Source organism: Lathamus discolor, chromosome Z (genome assembly GCF_037157495.1).
Source record: "Lathamus discolor isolate bLatDis1 chromosome Z, bLatDis1.hap1, whole genome shotgun sequence".
Lineage (NCBI taxonomy): Eukaryota > Metazoa > Chordata > Aves > Psittaciformes > Psittacidae > Lathamus > Lathamus discolor.
This window is the reverse complement of record NC_088909.1, coordinates 61,530,199-61,545,237: the sequence shown is the minus strand read 5'-3', so window position 1 is coordinate 61,545,237 and position 15,039 is coordinate 61,530,199. Positions and strand designations below refer to the sequence as shown.

The following is a 15,039-nucleotide window of genomic DNA, read 5'->3' as shown; positions in this document are numbered from 1 at the left end:
GGTAGAAAAACTTCTGGGGAGGGCGTAGCTGGGGATAAGGTTTGAGGGCAATCAGGAGGTGTGATGCAGCTGCAGAGATTGGTTGTTCAGTTCTTCTTTTCATTATTTTAGTAGACATTTAGCTGGGGATTACAGGTCAGTGTGCAATTCAGAGTTAGCACCTATTGAGGATTTCAAGTTGCGCATTCAAAACTAGCGACTGGTGCTTTGGGATAGTCAGTGTGTGGTGCCTGCCTGTAGCTTGGTGTTATTCACTGATGATTAATTCTTACATTAAGCTGCCATCAGTGATGTAAGGAAGGAGGAGATAATCCAAGATGTTTGGATTGCAGATGAAGTTCAATAGACCTTCCTTTCCTTTTGTTGCTAAAATCCCAGTTCTCAATGTAGTGGACCAATGCTTTATCTCAGGAGAGACAGCAGGATGAGGTGAAGTTAAAGATGCAATAGTTTGCAATCTTTTTTCATCCATGTGGTTCTCCCTGTCAGTGTATGAGCTGCCTTAAAGAAGTTTTGAGGCCTTTCTGAAGTTCCCTCCCCCTCCCCCCCCCCCCCCCCCCCATTTTCTTGACCAGAGAAAATGGCCCTTTGCTGAACTTGAATAATACTGATCATGTAAACTGGGGATCTGACACATCATTTAGTATCATTTCTGTAATCCTTTGAAAATGCAAACTGCAGCATAACTGCTGCATGTTCTTCCTCTTCCATAATAGTCCAGTAGCAGCTCCCATTGACTGGTGGCAATTTTATTAGTGGACTTTGGCAGATTACTTTTGCCAGGGCTGGAGCGATAAAATGAGAAAGAGCTTGTTCTGTGGTTGGCGCATCATCACACTCAAGGGCAGTCCTGTGTTCTCCTCAGTCAGATGCTTTACAGGCCTCACTGGCTGAAGACTGGAAGATAATTTTCTCCTAACTAGCTTAAGGTTTAGGTAATTGGTTTTCTGAGGGCCTAAAAAATAAAATAAAATTGTAAATCTGACACAAGGTCAGTGTTAGTTGTTTGCTTATCTGCTTTAGGCTGTTTGTGAGAAGCAACAGATGCATTTATCTCTAAAATGTTTGGAAATAAAATGCTGACATAGTTCATGTTTGTAGCTGGAACTAGTAAATACACAGGGCTTGCTTAAGCTCTCAGTATTGACAGAATCATTGTAGTATCTTTACACAGGACAGACTTACAGCCTCATCCTTTGGGCTGTTTGAACCATCAAGTTAATCTTCAAGGTCCAATTGCCTTAGAGCTCAGGTCTCTGTGAAACAGAATAAAATACTTTCTGTGGATGCCACTGGAGACCTTAACAACTGTTACAGAGATCCACAGACTGACTCTTCCTAAGGTGAGCAGTGGAAGGGCAGTTCGAGCTAAAGAAGCTGCTGGTGCAGATTGTCAGCTGATGGACGCCATCCTGCATGGAGCACTTGGCTGGGCACTGCAGATCATGAAAGTGGGCAGCAACAAGGGAGTGTGGCCAAGCCTAGATGGGGGCAGCTGGACTGTGAAGCTTGCACGGGGTTATCTTCCTGGATGCTTCACAATGAACAGTGCTGAGCATTGACTAGATCCCAGACCTCTGCGCAGGCTGCTGCCCAGAGCTAAGGAGCCAGCCTAGAGCCTGGCATACCTGGGGACCTTGACTTCGGGACAGACTTGTGGCCATCACATAGCATGTTTTGTATGAGACTCCCTTTCTAAAGCATGCGCAAGAAATAAGTTTGTAGTGCGACAACTTAAATCATGTCTGAAGGAGACTGGTGCACCAGGGGAAGAATTAGTTAGTGTGAATGGGAGGGAGTATTTATATGACAGAGAATAAGCTCTGTTTTTTAGGACCAGCCCCTGAAGGTGATGAAATTTTAAGAGGCTGGAAATTGAATCCTACCCCCTTCTTTTCCTCTTCGAGCAAAATTCAGAGCCACTTTTTCATGACTGCTGAAGTTGTAGTTTCTCTGACTTACTTCATGGGTCCATGCCAAGGCGGACAGGAAGATGAATGTGGTAGCTAATCTTCCCCTTCTTAATTTCCTCCTACATGCACCTATAACATTTCAGTTGATGCAGCTCAATTGCAGGATAAAAGGATAGGTTCCCTTAACCCTAGGCTGTGCTAAAACCTGAGAGATCAAAGTATTTTCAATAGCACAGGAGAAACTTGTCTATAATAAAGCCCTTAAAGCTAACTTCCTAGCTGTAAGCTGCCTTCATTACACAGGAATGGTTGGTTGGTCACTCATAGTGACTATAGGGTTGTGTTGCAGAGGTCTAGTAATCCTGCTTTTAGGGATGCATATTGGGCTGGAAGTAGTTGGCAGCTGCAAGGCTAGTGTGGGCTTTCAGCTGTGACCTACAGCGTAGTCAATTCCTAATTGTTGTTTGACTGCCCGCCATTCAGGTGCTACCCTTATGAATGGCGATCATTTACAGGAGCTGCAAAAAGTGCATCCAGGAAGAACCAGTTCTTCACTGACACCACTGTTGCAATCATGCCTTGTTACCATTGAGGTCTAGAAACTAAGAGCCAACTCTCTCAGTCCTTTGAGAGACTTTATACATGTGCAGGTTATGCTTGCCTGTTTGCTCCTGCTCTTTCACCCACTTGTCTGTATTCCAGCCATTTTACAGGTTTCAGATAGAGTTTGGTTTGGCTAGTTCAATTTCAAAGCCTCTACTGACTAAATCAAAGGGGAATAGTGAAACATTACAAACTTAAGTGACCATAGCTTGAGTTTTGCCATGGGATTTGACATTTTGTGTAGTCTATGTGTTCAAGCCAGATGATACAAGGATATCTTCATCCAAGCTCATATAGGTGGTAGTTGACAGACCCTCACTGTTTGCTTGTTCACACTCGGTTAGGAGCACAACATGTTCAGGAGTATAAGCTGGTACATCTTTGTTTTGCCTCCCCGAAGACTCAAATGGTGATGAGTCAGTTATTGCCTTACATTTGGACAAAAAATTTAAACAGGTCGAATTCACCTCCATCTGGACTCCCCTCACCACACTGGCCTGTTGCAATTAGTTGCTTTCATTGAGTTGCTCCTGCCGTTTTGCTTTCAACAAGACCCCTGAGCTGTGCAGGGGCCAAGATTGTTCATTGTTTTGGGCTGAGACAGGGAATTTTCTACCTCTGTTTTTCATTTTTCAGTTCTGCTTGGCACTTGTAAGGTGATGGCTATATGCAGTGAGACAAATAATCTCAGTTTAGTTTTTGGGAACACTTAGTCACAAATACCTATCCATAATTAGTCCGACCACTGGCTGTATCTGCAGCCAGAAATGTAATGTGAATGATACAGATACTGACTGTCAGAAAGGGCAGATCTGTCAAACATTAGATGCACATATGTGTTTTGATTACTGCAAGGATGGGACTATTCAGATTTGGAGAAGAGCTGCACTGAGGAGGGGTTTGAACAAGACTTTGACTGTTTTGAATTAATGTTCTTTGTTAGGGTTACAAATAAACTGTGCACCTGGAGGATGATACGAAGACAAGTATGTCGAAAGCATTAAGATGTATTTTATAGAATGATACAATACCAGAAATTCATTCTGCATCCACACCTGTAGTAAGAGATAAACTAGGAGGTGGAGAGGACAAAGAGTTTGGGGGGGATGTAAGTTTCCTAACAAAAACACTGGGGATACCTTTGGTGGAAAATTGAACAAAGTCAAGTACAAGTATGACTGAGAACAGTGCCCAGGTGGTAAGGGAAATGTAATTAACCTTTGGCAATGTGGCAGTCTTGAAACAATAAGACAAAAATTCACTATGATTCACTAGATGTTCATACATAAAGTGATCAGGTTTTTTGCTCCAGGATCAATGTTAGTGTAAAATACAAATGGAAAATATATCAAGACCCAGAAGCAATGACTTAAAAATACAGTAGTCAAAGACAAGAAAGGTAAAAGTGATGGAGATAGCCTAATGTGAAACAGAAAATGATTGACTCCTCCGTATCCAAATCACAGGGTGAAAAAATGTCATTCTAGTGATAGTGAAAAACTAGGGGAGACAGTACCTCATGAGTAAATTTCTGTCAGTGCTTCCCTCTAACAAGGTGTAATTCCTTTCTCACCTGACAGTCTGATAAGCCTTGGGATGCCATTAAACTGATAATGAAGCACCATGCTAAAACCAGTCTGCCTGCTGGTTGCCAGAACCAGCAGAATCATTTGCGTAATAAATTTACTACTGAGTTTGGGAAGTCTCTGCCTGAAAGCCTCCTGGGATAAGAAGAATCGTCTTTTCTCTCTGTCACTCAAAGCATAATTTAGTGCTCATCATGTACTAAAGAAGAAGATATAATTGGAAACTAGTTAATTTGATCCTATTTGTTTGCTCACCATGATTGGATTATAGTTAAAAGTGCTCTAAAAGCTTAAGCCTGAGCATTAATTGAACCAAGGGAAGTGCTTTTCATGGAAAATGTGGTATGCTTGTTTAGTCTTTGAAATAGTATCCAGTTTTCTTCAACCAGATCCTCAAACTTCACGTTCTGTGGGCTATGTGACTATAAATGGGAATCGATGAAGAGACAGAACTAGAGTACCTGGCTAGGGCTATTGTTTAGCCTATTTTAAGGTTTTCATTTTTAGGTTTCGTTGGTAATCATCTCTAGCTATACTCTCCTCAACTGCTGTGTATTGTCACTGGACCACAGGTGTCACGACAGAAGACAGTCATTTAATACTTTTTAGAAATTTCCACAGTCTTAATGTGGGGTAGAGCTGTCTGAAAATAAGTTGTTCAGAGAGGTAAAGTGAACAGAGATCCACAAAATTTTCCATCTTCTATGTTGCAGAATGGAAGTTAATGACGGAAGTAAAACAACAGGTTATAGGAGTAGCACATCCTAAACTTCTGTCCCTGCTTATCTAACTCACCAGCAAGCAAGAACAGGAGGGCGAATCTTGTCCTGCTGGAGATCTACAGATGAGAATCCTGAGATACTTGTTTTCCAAGAATGGATAATGTTTTGGAGGGTGAAGTAGGTTGGCATAAGGCATTGCTGAAGACAGATAATGATTTTATCTTAGCTTTTACTTCTAGCTGTTCACAGGTTCTCCAGAAACCCCAGAATTTGCAGCCCCTGAGGCAAAATTTGGAGCTTTTTAGTCATTTTGCTCTTTGGCAGCAATTAATTTCATATAGGTTCACCTGCAACAGAGCCAAAATGTTCAGCCAAGTTCTAGTGTTTCCAGACTCCTGGATGCTTTCTATGCCGTCAGTGATGCTTTATGATATGCAAACTAGTACATGTGCAGACGTTTTGACGAGACATCAGTGGCTCTTTAGTAAGATACTGCTTTAAAGGGATGGCTGGAGGAATATCATAATCATCACATCCTCAGACCTAATGAGGCTTCGTCTTACGGAATTTGGCCAGAGTCCTTTCATCGTATCTACACGTGCAGGATGAATTCCATACCAGAGCATGCTGCCAGCAAGATAGTGACCCACTTCTCTCTAATACCACTCTCTGACCCTACATGTATTAGGCCTGACAGACATTCTTCATCTTTGAGAAGTGGAAGTTACCTTTTAAACAACAAGTAAACTTTGAAAGAATTCATGTTCAGTATACATTGATTATGGGTTTGAATATTTGCTGTGAGTTGATTAATGTTGTCTCTTTAGATGTGGATACGTGTTGTTTTTTTTAAACTTGTTCTTGCCAAAGTAGTATAAGTAAAATTTTTCATGATTGTGAACTGGGGTGTATTCCTGCGAAGTATGAGCATGAAGCCTGATTAAAGAGGCCCTGAAAGAATTTTTTCAAGGCCATTGAAAATGGACAACTACATATTTCTTACTTTACAATTTTCCAGGATGCAAATAAGATATTCTTCTGAAGGATCTGGGATTTGCTGGATACAATTTCCTGGACTGATTAGACCCCACTCAGAATTCCTGCAGCTGTAGAAGACGTTAGATGAACATCACAACTGATGTTATCTTAGTGATAGGGGACCAGAATCTGTCTATGATGGCTAGCTGGGAATTTCACAAGTTGAGAGAGCTATGTAGTGGCTCTATGTAGTGGTACAGGTAAACTATACCATATGTGTAGTCCCTGAAGAAATAGATGGCAATGGTACAACTTAGACAACAGTTAATTTAACTGTTGCAAAAGTCTAACAGCACTGGGACAAACTGAGATGTCACCAACAAGCTGTTTCACTGTCGCAGTCCTGTACCAAGCTCATTATGGGCACGTAAGAAAATCTGCATCTCTTGGCTGATTTCAGTGCAGAAGTCACAATAACACAGAGACTAAAATCACAACTTGCTCCAAACTTTCATTGTCTGTATTTCTCATAGTATTAAAGCTAACACCTCCTTCACTAATCTTGTCCTTATTATTTTTCTTGTTTATATTTCTTCTGGATTTGGATAATGAGAATAAAGTTGTTCAGACAGATTTTACCTATGTCATTTTGATTTAGTTCTGTCTTGCGGGTTTGATTCAGTAGTGCAACATTTCAGTAATTTGCTTGAAAATTACTGACTAGAAATTGGAAATTCTATGCTTTGTTACAGCAATCATTTTTCATTTCCAGGTGTGCATGTCAGGTTTGATTTGTATGACCAGTGCCAAGTTCATTTGACAATGACTAAAAGCATTCTTGGTGTACTTATTGCTGGAAAAAGGAATGGGACTGTCTGGTCTTGGTTGCACAGTTTTACACAGCTCAACACATATGCATGTAAAACCAGTTAGAGTAGGAAACTATCCCTGTTTATAATTAACTGGCAGTATTCCAATGTGCTTGTCACATCTGGAATGATTTTTACAGTGCAAGTCTTGTAGTTTGATGAAAGACTCTTTCCCCCTAGAATTCAGGTTCAGAGAGAAATCTTTATGTAAACATTGTAGAAAACCAGTCTATATTTTGCTCCTGCTGAGAAAAATAAACTCTTTCTGTTCTCATATTAGCATGTCTTCCTGTGTGGAAGAAAATGCAGTGAGATTATTTTTAGCTGCTTTTGTCTGCAGGGTAAAAAGAGAAAAAAGAAAAGGAAAAAAACTGAATTTTGGGTAATTTTACCTTTAAAAATGTTATCTTTTTTTTTTTTTTTAACAGTTCTTTGGAAGACTAATCCCTTTGTCAGTAGACATCGAAAGCTCAACTACTGTCAACTAAAACACTAAAGATAAAATAATACAAAGTAAATTCTCTTCAGTGAAGAAGAAGGGCTTGTTAGGTGGCACCTTTGGAAACACATGGGATGACCACATAGTCTTGGAGTAAAAGAAACCATACGTTTTACATATAAATATGTTTGTTTGGGGCATGCTTTGCAAAGCATCACTTACAAGCTAAGTTTCATGTATTAACAAAGTATCATCAGCTGATTCATTGCTAAATAAAGCATTAGAAAACTTGAATCTACCCCAAGGAGCCTGCAGTCGCATTGCAGTACTGACACAGCATCTAGAGAAGAAGAGGTAGAAACCTTCCCTTCCTTCAACTTAAGTTTCTGTTGTACTTAATACACAAAGACTTTTAATACACAGTTCCAGATGGTTTATTTACCAATGCAGTTACACTTCATAGAATACTAATGGAAGGCTTCCCAGAGAAAGATGTTCGGGATGCATCACATAAGGAGAGAAGTGCTCCATACAGGAAGTAAATGTTAATATTAAATATTTATTCAGATAAAGGCTAAGGAAAAAAAAATGTAGGTATCTGAATGATTTAAGGTTAAATTACTTTGCATCAAAAAGAGATATTCAGGGTAAGATAATCTTTGTTTCTCTGTTTCAAAACTGAAATCTTAAAGAGAAGTCATACTTGTTGAGCTTGTAATGAAGTTTCTGTTAGCAAGTGTAAGACTGACATAGCCAATATTGCTAAACTCTAGAACTTAAAGCTGTCAAATCCAGAAATATTTTTATTTTTCTACTTATTTTAATTTGAGGGTGGTTTTAGTGTATTTTTTAACTTTCATGTATCCACATGTTTTTCCATAAGTGGTGAGGACTATAAATGTTTTTAATGAGATATTTGAAGATGTTTGAATAGAAATTATCATATTCGAGTCTTGATTGTGAAGGCTAGAAGAATCAAGTACACTAAAAGTAGGCAAATAATTAGCTTAGCAACAATGAACAGAAGAATTAGCATTTTAGTTAAGGTATGTGAGGAAATGGTGTGACTGTATTTCTCCAAATAGTCCCCTTTAATAATGAAAAACATTTCGGTTTTCATCTCTGGCTCTCTTTGCCCTGCAGTTTTCAGACTTTTGCCTCCATCACCAGCCAGTGCTGTCTGTGTTCTCTGTCATGCAGTTGCACTGAGTAGTTACGCAGTCCTAGTTCTGCTCAAGGTGTATGTGGGCTGGAGCACCATAAGCCATGTAAAACCACAGGTTTACAAACTGCTCCTGTTTGTCAAAGAATTCAGTTACACGAGTTTTACACAAACAGGAATTCATTACAAAACCCCAGACATGAAGTTATTTACACCATTTGTAGTTTAAGCAGGTAATTTTAGTTTAACTTCACCTGTTCAGGAATAATCAAACAGTTGAATTCAGCTGATGTCTGCCTGTGTGAGTGGAAAATGATGCACAGTTAGGGATTTATTGTGTGGGACAGGACTATAATTCATAAGATGTTAGCAGCCCTCCTTTTAGCCTTGCAGTGGAAATGGTGAGAGCTATTTTTGAATGGTCCCTGGGGAAAATATGGCCTTGGGAGCACATGAAGATTTAAGTTTGTGCATTTTCCCCTGAGCTTCAGCCTACAGCTGTTGAACAGTGACTTTGAGTCCAATATAAAGCTGTGAGATGTCAATAATGACATTTCTGTCAAATGCAGTACATCTGGATTGGGTCTGAGTTGACTTTTTCTCTTTAGAATTTGTGTTTAAGAAAGACTTAAGACTTTGCATTTGACAAAGACATTGGTCTTTGCTTGGTCTTGGTCCTTACTTTATGCTGAAAAGGTAGTTAGCTATAAAACATCAGGGTGTAGTAAGCATAATTTCTGTTACATTTCTTTGGTGCACTTACCTGCACCAAAGTGTGCAGATGTAGTGTGAATCCCGGAGTGCACTATGAGGCGTGCTGTGTGGAAGAAGCATACCACACTCTTCGATTATGCTTTTTCTAATAAAACAAGCACCAGAAATGAAGGATCTAAATAAAAGACAGGTCAGACAGAGTCAAGAGGCACTGACTGATTAGGTTAAAACTGCTGCTATTGGAAATAGCAAAAGCCAGGATTTCTGATAAAAGATTGCCACTCTTCAGAACATAGAACTTGGAGAAAGAAGCTGGAAAATACCTAATAATTTTGACTCCTCCACTCATGACTGCCAGCAAAACTCCTACATCCTTCCACACGGAGGGTGGTTATCTTGGAGCAGCATATCTTTAGTACCCCATTCTGGACTAACCTCTGCCGCTCTCACTCCTGTCCTCCTTCCCTGATGCCTCAGGCACAATGCACAGGGATAGTATGTTGCCCACCATTGGAAAGCTGGTGTATGTCTGTCCCAGGGAGCTGTGCATTCATGGGACCCTTAGACCAGAAGAGACTGTGTGAGCAAATAGCATCTGGAGTTGAAGCCACAACGGCTGGATGTAATAGGAACAGAGTAACAGGAGTCCTGGGTAGGCAGGGAGAAAGACATGCTTGAGCAGATCTTGTGCGTACGTCCAATTCATGATATAAGCAAGTGTAGATTAAGTGGTTATTCTGGGAGTCTGGCTCACAATACCAACCAATTGCCAGGAATTTGCAAATGCAAGATTTGCAGCATATACAGAAACATTCATTTATTTACCAGATTATGCTTGGTAAGGGTACAATTAAGCACATTAGGCTGTTTTATTCATGGCTGTGTTGTACCAGGTTCTGTAGGCCCAAGGAGCCCATTCACGCAAAGGGCAGTTGTGGACATACTGGTTTTCTGCAGGCCAAATTACTCCAGGGAACCTGGAAGCAGCTTGTTCAGCTCAGGAGTCTGTTGGCAGCACCATTCATACGCTGAATCATGACTTCCTCCTGTTTGTCTAGTAATCCAAAACGCCTTCTAGGAAAAACAGGTCTTGAATTGTAACTGCTATGGTAAGGGGTTTGGAGCTAAATGATCTTTAAAGTCCCTTCCAACCCAAACCATTCTATGAGGAAAGACATTTCCACTAGAAAAGATTAAAACTAGAAAAGAAAATTTATGCCTTTCTTTATACTTTGAAATGAACTGTCATTACCTTCCAGTTCACTTGTAAACTGTATTTGCATCTTGTGATTTTTGTTATTATGCAAGACTTAAAATGATACCAGCAAAAGTACTTATGGTATATATTATCATGTGGCATCTTCCACTTTGACAACCAACACAAGAAGAAAAATCTAAGCAAAATACTTAAGTTAGTGTCTGTGCAGGCATATAAACCAATTTATTAAAGTCCATGGTACCAAAAAAAGTAGGCTGTTGCTCTCAGGAAAAGAGGTTTGAGGTTCAGTACTTAACAAAAAAATGCATTGATTTGAGTGGGCAGTGATTTTTTAAATGCATGGGAAACTCTTCAGGGCTATTCATGCTGACCTGCTTTGTGCTACTGTCTCGGACTAGCACTCAGTTCTTTGGTGTGCATGTTTATAAAATTACACTTTACATACAGCCTACTGCATGGTAATTTTTAAGAGGCCCTGGAGCTCTCTGCAGTCAGAGCAGCTGAGCAGAAAATGCCATCCACAGCATGAAAAATTATGAAACTGTGGACTGAAACAGCCAAACTAAAATTGCCTATTATCAGTGAGGTTTGGTAATGCACTACTTTCTGTACGCTGACATGCTTTAAAGTGAAATCTTGCAAGGAGTGTAAAGTTACTACTCTCCTTAACTGGCAAACAAGTATTACATCCGCTTACTTCAGTGTTCTGTTGTCCTCAGCTCCTTGGAAGGGTTCCATGGTGGTGGTGGGGTAGTTGTTACAAACCGAATGCTGTTGACCAGTGCCTGGACCTTTTTCCTGTGTGTGCCAAGGTGGAGGAGCCTGTGCAGCGGCTGCTGGCAAAGTTGCAGGAGGCAGTGAGGTGGCTGTGTAACATCAGGGAAGCGGAGAAGGAGTTAGACAGCTGGTTTGTAGTGCAGGCTTCAGTGAACCCACAGCCAAACAGCCAAAATCTCCCCTGCTGACACACACAGAAGGGAGGGGGCTAATAATGCAGAAGCATGGAAGCTTGCAACAGCAAGGACCTGCAGGAGGAAGTGGCTTCCCCCAGTGCCCCCCAGTGCCTGAGGTGCAGAACCACTTCATTGCTCTGCAGACTAAAAGAGAAAGACCTGTCACATCAGGAGAGATGCTGGAGCCAAGGCAGCCCAATGTGCTCCCTGTATAAAAACCAGAACAGTTGAAAAAGGCAATGGGTTTGGGTTTGCCTAAAGAAGTGGTAAATTCTCCATCCCTGGCAGTTGGAAGGCCAGGCCGGACAGAGCCTTAAGTGACATGGTCTAGTGTGAGGCATCCCTGCCCATGGCAGGGGGGTTGGAACTAAATGATCTTAAGGTTTTTTCCAACCCTAACTCTTCTATGATTCTATGATTCTATGATAGTAGTAGCAGACTTTCTCCTGGGAAGTAGAGAGTCACCCATTTGCTGACCTTTGGGCTTGGTCAGCCTGGAGAAGAGAAGGCTCAGGGAGACCTTACAGCAGCTTTTCATTACCTAGAAGGGGTGTGAAAAAACCTGGAAAGGGACTTTTTACAAGGGCAAATAGTGATAGGACGAGGGGTAATGGTTTGAAACTGACAGAGAGGAGATTTAAATCAGACACTAGGAAGAAGTTCTTTATTGTGAAGGTACTGAAACACCTTTGAGAACAGGTTGCCCAGGGAAGTTGTGTCTGCCCCATCTCTGGTAGTGTTCAAGGCCAGGTTGGATGGGCCTTTGAGCAACCAGGTCTAGCGGAAGATGTCCCTGCCCATGGCAGGGTTTTGGAACTAGATGAGCTTTAAGGTCCCTTCCAACACAAACCATTCTATGATTCTATGATTCTGTGACCAGGTTGTAGGGATTTTTCGCAAGAATGTTGAACATCTTTTTCTTGTCATCGTGTCTCAGAACTGCTGTGACGTGGTAGTGGTTCCCCTCTGCCTTTCTCGCTGATGGCTTGATGCCAGTGAGCGCTTTGCATCTCCATAGTGAACAAGTTAGGCAGCATCTTATGTCCTCCTATATACTAAGCCACATGTGAGTATCAGATGTAGGAATTATTTAATCGTCTCAAGTTCCAGAAATTATGTTTTTACTATGGAGTACTTAAGGGACTTACATGCACTGCTTTTGGCGTTAAGATATTTTCTTCTGAAAGCTACCATACCTTTCATTTTCTTCATTTTTTCAACACACAGAGCAAGTGTACTAACTGTACTCATCCTTATGTCTGCTAAGACTGCAGGAGGGATGCCATTTTCTATTATAATTTCTGGTCTTAGCTGCTATAAAGTCTAGCTGCAGAGAATAACCCTGGTCCACACATGTTCATGAAAAAATCCATCCATAGAAAAAAGTAAGAGTACCTGATGAGCGGAGAGCTCCCTTCTCTTGGGGAGACAGATGCAGAAGCGATGGGGTATGGCCACCAGGAGGGGACCCATACAGCTCTGTGTGGCTGACGGTGGAGGGAGAAGTCAAGAAACATTTAAAACAATCCCAGCTATGAATGCCTTGGAAGTGATGCACAGAAAACTTCATGATTGTAATAAGAGTTACTAAAATAAGAGTTTCATGCACTCCAGAGTGTCTATCTCTTTTGGAGAAATTTTTTGAAAAATTTTTGAGAAATTCTGGCCTTTCCATCTTTTCCATACCCTGCATCATTTCTTAATAGGTAAAAAAATTTCCACAAGTTTCACAGTCCTCTGGAGTTGAGAATTTTGGTTCTTCTTCTGCATTTTTCAGTGTGAAGATGAAGCTGAGAGACAAAGCAGCAAGCCATCCAGTCACTTTCAACGTCTGTTTTAGTCTCTGGAGCATCCTAACGTAGCTGCAGTAGGAGGGGCTTAGTCACAACTAGCTTAACTAACTTAACTGCCTAAGTATTTAGCTTCTCACAGAGGTTTGCCAGCCAGTCTTGACTTCTGTCCTGCTGTAACTAAACCCCAAATAGTAGTTCAGTTAAAGCAGAGGCCTTCTGAGCATGGTGGTTTATCTCAGTGAGGATCATGCAGTCAGGATAACTGGAAGACAAACAACTTGTATATTAAGAAACTACTAAAATAAATAAAGTCTTAAGAGGCAGGATGGCATAAAAATACTGTCTAAACCTCAGTTAGAGAAAGATGAGTTCCTGATCTCCATTTCGAAAAACAAAGCATAATATACACTGTAATTCTTGTCTGATGGGTTTGAAGGCAGTAAAAACACCTTTTCAACATAGCCTCTGATAACTGTATTACAGACAGCTTTTGAAACTAGTAATTTGTCATTACATAGAATGCAACAATTTGCATTCTGGGTAATTAACTAGGATTGATAGAAGAAATAAAGGTGTTTCTCCACAAGGTGTTCTACTGTTCTTCCAGATTGCAGCATGATGCAGATTTGTATCTGTGCTCCAAATCTGCTTACCTGGCCTGAAGTAAAGCTCTGTCTATGCACACAAGTCACTGGGGCCAAACTGCTAAAGTAATAAATGAAGTCTGAGGGGAAACTAGTTTGCCATTTCTACTTGATCTTGATACTGGATTGTAATTTCAAGCTTGGCCAGTGGGCTGTGGTTAAGAGTGGAAAGTGCAATATTCTTCTGGCATATGAAAGTACATAAATAGGAAACAAAAATACAGTCCAAACTTTTTTTAAATAATGGCTGGTTTTTTTTTTTTAATACAGTATTTCTTAGGAAAATGTCTCCAGATGGGAAGGTGGTGTTTTTTCATGCTCTTTTTTAAGCCTTGAAGCTGATAGATCCATGCTTGAGTTGCATTTCTTGAAAGTAATAGGTTGACTCATGGGAACATTGAATAAGAAAGGTGAATGGATTTCAAGTTTGAAACTACATGACTATGAGAAATACAATATGTGCTATTCTTAAAAAAGATGCTAAAAAAAGAGGAAAAGCAAGCAATTCACAGGCAATCTCTACATGAATATTTGTTTAACTTTTCCAGTCCTCTGCTTGAAACATTAGATCTTTTTGTCTCATGCAAATCTAAGCCATTCACAGCTTCATCAGAAAAGTGCCACTGATTAAAAAAGTCCACTGTGATAATGTAACTCATCAGCATGATGGTGCTTTATGGGTTGAAGAAACGAGGTCAGTTCTTGCACAATAGGAGAGACTGCAACAAGGATTCCAGTTGTAGGTGCTTGTTGTAAGTGTAGATAGATGATTTCTTCATTAAATTCCTTTTCAGGACAGTAATGCTAGTTTTTAGCATCTCATATTTGAGTGTAATTCAACAAGAATAGCAGTGCCTTGCTCACTAGCATTTGTTGAGTCGCATGGTTTCTGTTGATAAAGAAGTTATCTTTAAAAAATATCCTTTAAAAAGAAATACAAGCATGGGAAAGAAGATGTGCTATAAATGCCTTGCAACATATAGAGTAATGTGTTTTGAGCTGAGTGGGGATGTATTGTTAGTAATAATCAGCAGTTGACTAAGCCAAGAAGTAGCTTGTCTTTGAAACAAAGATTGTGTTTGGAGGCGTGTGTTTGTGGGGCTAAGCCCCCTTTCAAAAATATGTGCATACACTCATAATGTCAAGAATAAAAGAAATACTTTCAGATACCTCTTAATAACTAGAGAAGCCCTAGAAAGCAATTTGGACTTGGGAATTATTTAAAAAATGAAGCAGGGGGGAGATGGCAGGGAGAGGCAAAACAATCAGATGATGCTGACTTAGATTTTAACACTGACCATAGCAGCCATTAGATCAGGAGAGAAAAAGGAGCATAAATTATCCCTAACATTTGCTAGAATAGCATCTAGCTATTCTATATATTCTATATATATCTATTCTATATATTATTATGTAGCAAAGGATATAGGTTGCACTTGAATCT

General features: G+C 40.3%; 1 protein-coding gene across 5 annotated transcripts in view; it reads left to right on the top strand.

Moving 5' to 3' along the window:
• MARCHF3 (membrane associated ring-CH-type finger 3) overlaps window positions 1-15,039 on the top strand; it is a 73,959-nt gene that overhangs the window by 32,809 nt on the left and 26,111 nt on the right. The window lies entirely within an intron of this gene.